A 6,615-nucleotide genomic window follows, 5' to 3' on the forward strand; every position below is an offset into this window, starting at 1 on the left:
AAAGGTTCACAAAATGCGTTTTTTTTGAGCAAAACTCAAATTCTGTATGAAGTAAAATTTACGGAAAATGTCTAATTTCTGAAGTTGCAATACTACAGTTATTTCCCTACCCAGGCAAAAATAAAATCAACTGAATTGATTTGTATTTACAATGACAACTAACGTTTTTCAAAAATAATTATTTTATAAGTCGCCTGATCAATATTGATCGATATTAACCAGTGGTATAATTAGAAGAGGACAGAAAGTTCACATTTAAGTCAAAGAAAAGGGATAATTACTTGTAGACCATCAAGAAAACAAATGTGTTTGTATTCTGTCTCAAAACCATTATAGTTTTAATCACTTTAATGATGAAAAGTACCATTTCAATCCAGTTACCAGATTTGTTTGTTGCTCTTTGGATATAACAAACATGAAAATGACTGATTAATTTCTTATTCCCACAGATCCAATGGAAGAAAATGCAAAATGTACTATAGTATTCATGTCAGGTAACAACACGTACTGGGGAACAAAACCTGTGAGGGATTAAATGATGAATGGTAGGACCTGGGAAGCTCTAAGGATCAGAGGGAGTAGGATCAGAGGGATCTTGGTGTGAATGTACATCAATCCCTGAAGGTACCAGAAAAGAGTCAATAAGGCATGTGAGATGTTTGCCTTTATTAACCAAAGCATTGAGTTTAACAGCAGGGAGGTTATGCTGGAACTATGTAAAATATTGTTTCGGCCTATGCAGTTCGAGAATCTATATTATAGGAAGGATGTGATAGTATGGAAGAAGGTGCAGAGACGATTTACCAGAATGTTGCCTGACTTGGAGAGTTTCAGTTATAAAGAGAGATTAGGATAGACTGGGGTTGTTTTCCTTGGAGCAGAGGGGATTAAGAGGGAACATAATTGAGACGTACAAAATTATGAGGGGCATAGATAGGATAGACAGGAAAAAATGTTTCCTTTTGTTGGAGGTGCAATGACCAGGGAGTATAGATTCGGGGAAATGGGAAGAAGGTTCAGAGGACACAGGAAGCAAAACATTTTTCTCATCAAGAGGGTTGTAGGAATCTGGAAATCGCTGCCTGTAAGGATAGTAAGAGACAGAAACATTCATAACATTTAAGAAGTATTTAGATGCGCACTTGCAAATGCAAGGGTATACAAGACTATGTGCCAAGTGTTGAAAAATGGGATTAGAATATTTGGGTAGATGCCGCTGATTAAAAAGGCATTTTTAAGGCTGACTTTGCCTTAAAAATATTCAACAAGATAGCCTTCAGAAGGTTCTAGGACCAAAGCATCAGCCTTCCTGCTCCTCTGATGCTGCTTGGCCTGCTATGTTCATCCAGCTCTACACCTTATTATCTCCAATTCACCAGTATCTGCAGCTCCTACTATCTCTGAACAATCTATGTTGTGATTTCCCATGACATAAGACGTGACTGATGCTTCCTGTCAACATTGCGTACCGTTCATTGACAGCCGAGATGTCAGGTTTCTGTTTCTCAAAAAACTGTGCCACACATGAGCTAAACCTAGAAACAAAGATATTAAGAACAAGAGTATTCCATTTGACCCTTTGAACAAGCATAATAGCATAAGAAATAGGAGCAGGAGTAGGCCATCTGGTCTGTCGAGCCTGGTCTGCCATTCAAAGAGATCATCGCTGATCTTTTCAGGTACTCTGCCCCACTTACCCACCTGCTCATCACAATCCTTCATTCATTTACCTTTCAAAAATCTATCTTTGCCTTAAAACATTCAGCAAGATTTTCCACAGATTCACAACCCTTTGCATGAAGAAGTTCGCCCTCAGCTCAATCCTAAATCTTCTGTTCCCTTATTTTGAGACTATGCCCCCAGTTCTTTGAGCCTACTTCATCATTCAATACAATCTTGGCTGATCCTTTAACTCAATGGCATATTCCCACGATCTCTCTAAACCCCTTGATGACATTAAAATCTAAAAATTAACCAATCTCCTCTTGAATATATTCAGTTACTTAGTTTCATAGCTTCTAAAATTGGAAATGCTAGGATGGAAAATACATATTTATCATTTCCGGGATAATTTTCTGTGATCATTGTGGACTTGTGGTTCCAGTAGATAATTCAAGAGAAATTTATTTCCCCAAAAAGTGATGTGAATGTGGAATATGTGCTACCAGAGCATGCTTGAAACAAATTGTCCAGATGCATTTTCAATGTAGCTCAAAAAGCGTATGAAGAAGAGGGTAGACGATTATGAGGAAAGATTTTGATGTGGAAAGATAAGACAAGCTGAATCGGAGCACGGACGAGCTAAATAAAATGGCCTTTTCTGCACTGTACATGATGTATGAGACATCAAGGTAGCATGCCATATTAGGTTTAAAGAAAAGCAATGACCCAGATTTACTTAGCAGTTTCATGGTGTGTGATCATTTATCTAGTAGTGTCAATAATAATACTGTGTTCAACACTGTGTTTGATCGGGAGAAAACTGAAACAGTTATGCTATTATATTTAGGCAAGGTTGACTTTGATGGGATAAGACAGAGACTTCCACAGTCAACGAGACTAAAGTGTGAATGAATTAAGTGCCAGAAGATCAGAAAAAGTTTGATTTTATACAGAACCCATTAAACTCCCAAAGGAACTACAGCTCTACTTGACAAAAAAAGGACAGCCATATAGGCAACTAAAGAAATCTGAAATGAGCTAAAACCAACAGAATAAGGGGCACAAGTCCTGATGAATGAACATGGCACCAATAAACCTGCAATGGCAACAAAGCAGATAGAAAGACTAATAAATTGAATATGCAAAGAAAATTGCAGGGAATTCCAAATCAACTGAATTTTCTTTATGATTTAAAAAGAAGGGAGTCAGGAAAATATGGGGCACTTGAAAACTGATCGTAGAGGTACAAACAATGAAAATTATCATCAGCATTCACTGGGTCGCAAGTACCATTGTACACCGAGGAAATTCAATGCCACTAGTTGCGTTTTCCATGGATCCTTATGTGGCTAATAAGCATGATCCCCCTCAAGCCACATCTCCCACCATACGTTGGGCAGGTGTTTTCGGGAGGTAGAATTCATCCTTAGCCTTGAGATCATTCACATTCCTTTGTTCAGCTTGTTTTTTATACTTCCTCTTGCCAATAGGTATTCTTTACGAATTGTATCCCTTCTACAGGATGTCCTTCCAAGTTGGCTTCTTCTGAGTGAAATTCTTCCGTGCATTTATGTCTACATTGCATTTCTTGAGGGAATCTTCCTTTGTTTTCCTCTCAGTTGAATGTCTTTCTTGACCTGAGAGAAGAAGCATGGTGGCTCAGTGCTTAGCACTACAGCCTCACAGTGCCAGGGACCCAGGTTCAATTCCAGCCTCGGGTAACTGTCTGTGCGGAGTTTGCACGTTCTCCCTGTGTCTGCGTGGGTTTCCTCTGGGTGCTCCGGTTTCCTCCCACAGTCCAAAGATGTGCAGGCTAGGTGGATCAGCCATGCTAAGTTGTCCATAGGGTTCAGGGGTGTGTGGGTTATGGGGGATAGGTTTTGGGTGGGATGCTCCAAAGGGCAGTGTGGACTTGTTAGGCCAAAGGGCCTGTTTCCACACTTTGGGGAATCTAATCTAAGATCAGCTTTAAAATTTTTGAGAAGATTTGTAGCTCGGGTTGTATATGAGGTTGTAGACTTGCTCAATGAACCAATGTACTTGGCAGTAGAGGCTTTGTCACCCTGCTAAATAACATTGTCAGTGCACCTCTAGTGAAGCGTCAGTGTTCTGTCCCACTTGTTAATTGTATGACTCAGTTTGCTGGAGTGTTTGCTAGAGTTTCCAGAACTCCATCAACAAACACATTGAATTAGACCCTACCTACAATCCACTGAGAAACAGAACCACAGGTATATAAATAACAAGCTGGCCAGAATACCGACGCTTCACTGGACATGCATTGACGACGTTACCTAGCAGGGTGGCAAAACATTTGCAATCAAACCCATTGGCTCGGCGGGCATGTCAACAACCTCAAGATTTGCTTTGGCAGACCAAATTCAGGCATGTGGCTGGCCCAGCGGAGTTAGTTTCAGATAATCATGGCCTCGATGCTGGTGATGTTAGCTGAGTCAAAGACATTGATATTAACACACCTGCCCTCCCAGCTGATGTGGAGAATCCATCTCAACCAGCATTGATGATACTTCTCAAGGACCATGAGGTGATTTTTTTAATATAGCCCAGGTTTCAGAGCCATAGAGAAGAATGGAAAGGACAACTGCCTTATACAGAAGGATGTTGATATCAACACATTTGTCACAATTGTCAAAGCTTTCACCCTGAAGTTTGTGCTAGCAGATTGGATGCAATTTTGAACCTCCACATTGATGTTAGACTTAGATGAAAGATAGCTTCACAGGTGGAGGACAAATGTTCCACATTTGGGAGGATTCCTTCATTGACTTAAATGGAGGGGTGGACTGAAAGTTGCCCTTGGATGCATTGGGGAATGATTTGAAAATTCGTGCGGTTGAGGCTAACACCAATTATTCAGTGTGCTACCACAAAGGCATTGGGTGAACATTGAAGATTCTCTGAAGAGAGAAGAGATGACATTGTTACCTGCAATCTGAAGCTCCACGAGTGACTTCAGTGTTGATTTTAACGTGGATTTCAACTGGCTGAGGTTGCAAAGTTTTTATCAATCTTGGAGACAACGCCCAAACCATTGTGAAGCTGGTTCTCAACAGGATGAAGATGATGATAAAGAAGATGACACATCCCTGTTTAACCTCTCTCTTGACATCATTGAATTCTATCACATTACAAGCAGTGACAACTGCCATTAACAATGCTTCATAGTCGAGACAGAGAATGTTGCTGACTTTCATTGGGCAGCCAGCCTTTGACAGGAACTTCCATAACACTTCCTAATTGACTGAGTCAAAAGCCTTGGTGAGGTTAATGATGGCCATGTCAAATAGTTGGTGTTGTTCCTGACATAAGTCTTGGAGTTGCTGAGCAGTGAATGTCATTTTCATTGTTCCATAGTTTGGCCAGAAAGCAGACCACCTTTCAGGAAGGATTTCCTCAGAGACTGGGGGAGGCACCTAGCAATGATTTGGGCAATGATCTTCCTGACAATGGAGGGAAGGGAGATTCCTTGGTAGTTATCTCCTTTCTTGAAGAAGGTAGTGATGACATCATCCCTGATTCCTTCTTTGTGGCAGAGATTTCTTCTTTGTCCCAAATTTTTGGAAACAGTTGATGGAGATGACAGGTAAGCTCTGCTGCTCCAAGTTTGAAAATCTCCACTGGAATCCTATATGCTCCTGTGGCTTTTCCATTCTTGATATGTCTAATGGTAGCTTCAACTTTTGCCAGACTGGCTGGGAGTCCATGATCACCTGTGATGGGTAGTTGGGGAAATTCCTCAAACACATCCTCCTTGAGGATTATATCAGAGATAATGGGAACTGCAGATGATGGAGAATCTGAGACAACAAAGTGTGGAGCTGGATGAACACGGCAGGTCAAGCAGCACAAAAAGCTGATGTTTTGGGCTGAGACCCCTCATCAGAAAACACTTTGTTATCTCCTTGAGGGTTATGTTGAGGTTCAAGAATTCTTTGAAGAATTTTTTATCCATTACAAACTGATGTTTTCTCTATCTTGCAGAAAGGCTCCAGCTTTACTCCACACTAGTTTGAGGCCAAAGATTTTACATTGTTATGTTGTGCTGGAGGTACTGAAGAAGATCCTGGTGTCATTCTTGTCAGAAAAGAGTTGCAGCTGTTTTGTTGTTCACTCCACCACTGGTTTATGATTTCCCTAGTTCTTCCTTGTAACTTAGCCTTTGCTGTTTGATGAGCTTTCCTTTTTGCCTCACTGGTGATGTTGATTGGCCAGGCATTGGGAGTTCTCATATTCTTGATGATAGGTCTAAGGTCTTGGATGCTAGGGTCATTGTCGTCTGACAAGACTTGGTTTTTTTCTGGTCTTAGCCAATGGTTTCTTCACAGAATGAGATGATGGCAGTTTTCAGTTCTTTCCAGACTTCTTCCATCCATTACAATGGACCCTGTGGTGATTTTGGTGAAGACTTTGTTGGACATTCACTAGTCTGCTTGAGTCTTGAAGCTGCTCAATTTTGAGCCTTTTTTTGCACTGTTTGTTCATCTTCAGCTGCTTCTAGTGACACTTGATAGACATCAAGGAGGAAATGAGCTGGTGGTGTGTCTGCACTCATCATCATATTGGTAATGAGGACAACTATTAAGGCATTGTAAATGCATGATGATGAAATTGATCATTTGTCAATGCTTTGATCATGGATGCCTCCAAGAAGACTTGAACTTGTCTTCTTGTTTGAACATTGTGTTGGTGATGACCAGCTGATGTTCCATACATTTCGTGAGCAGGAGAATTCCACTGAAGTTGCAATTCTCAACTCCTTCCTTTCTGGTGGTTCCTCTCCAGAGTGGGGCGGCCTTTCCCACTCTAGTGTTGAAGTCCCCATAGATGATACTTTTATCTTCCATAACAATGTTGGTACCACCCAGAGTGAGGTAGAAGTCTTCTTTAGTCTCATCACTGGCATCAAGAGTTGGAGAATATTCACCCATGACC

Source organism: Stegostoma tigrinum, chromosome 17 (assembly GCF_030684315.1).
Source record: "Stegostoma tigrinum isolate sSteTig4 chromosome 17, sSteTig4.hap1, whole genome shotgun sequence".
NCBI classification, from domain to species: Eukaryota; Metazoa; Chordata; class Chondrichthyes; order Orectolobiformes; family Stegostomatidae; genus Stegostoma; species Stegostoma tigrinum.